The 953-nt window shown below is 50.6% G+C and overlaps 1 protein-coding gene across 2 annotated transcripts in view; it reads left to right on the forward strand.

Annotated features, from left to right (window-relative positions):
- LOC116686043 (ADAMTS-like protein 1) overlaps window positions 1-953 on the forward strand; it is a gene marked incomplete at its 5' end in the record, with an annotated part of 33827 nt that overhangs the window by 17814 nt on the left and 15060 nt on the right.

Here is a 953-nt window from a genome sequence, read left to right on the forward strand (position 1 = left end):
CGTGTTAAATACTTATTTTCCTCACTGTATAAGCAAACGCTTCATTTGTATATTGCGTCTGGGAATCACCACAGTGGGTTTTAATTAACCCTTGGAATTAGAAGAAGTAACAATGATTAATGATTAACGGTTCTAGGCGTCTCCCTCAGAGATAGGGTGAGAAGCTCAGTCATCCGAGAGGAGCCCGTAGTAGACCTCTGCTCCTTCGCGGTCTAAAGGAGCCCAGTTGAGGGGTTCGGTCGCATCTGGTGAGAGGCTCCCTGGCGCGCTCCCTAGGAGGTGTTCCAGGCACGTCCGCTGGGAGGCCTCGGGGAAGACCCATACTAGGTGGAGATTATATCTCCACCTGGCTGGGAACGCCTCGGATCCCCCAGTCGGAGCTGGTTGATGTGCTCGGGGAAGGGAAGTTTGGGGTCCCTCTGGGCGCTGCCCCCAGCGACCGCGATACCGGATAAAGCGGATGAAGATGGATGGATGGATGGTTCTAGGCTGGAACAGAAATATACTCCGCAGACAGCCTGACCTGGGATTGGGTCGTCTCTTCAGACATCTGTCAGCATTTCCGACATGACAGGAACACTCGAGTTAAAACGCAACCCTGCTGTGTGAGTCAGAGTAGCACTGCTCACCTCAGCGGGAATGTCCTAACAAGCCTTTGATTAGAAACCCAAAGTCAACTGCACACCAAGGCTAACCAGGTGCTGGTTCTGGTTCTGGTGCTGGTCGCGTCATGACAATCGACAATAATGGAGGGCTACATGCCGATACTTTTGCTCCTGGTTTTACAAATTCACCCTGGAATTCAAAGACGGGCCTTGACAGCTATCTGTGACCGCTATGGACCGAGGACACGTTCAAGAAGAAAGGGAATTATCTCGCATGATTCAACGTTTATTATAATCTTTTGCTAGCTTTAGCGCTACTTTTACATCAGTAGCGTCAAGCAAAACACC

This window comes from Etheostoma spectabile, unplaced genomic scaffold (genome assembly GCF_008692095.1).
Source record: "Etheostoma spectabile isolate EspeVRDwgs_2016 unplaced genomic scaffold, UIUC_Espe_1.0 scaffold302, whole genome shotgun sequence".
Classification (NCBI taxonomy): Eukaryota; Metazoa; Chordata; class Actinopteri; order Perciformes; family Percidae; genus Etheostoma; species Etheostoma spectabile.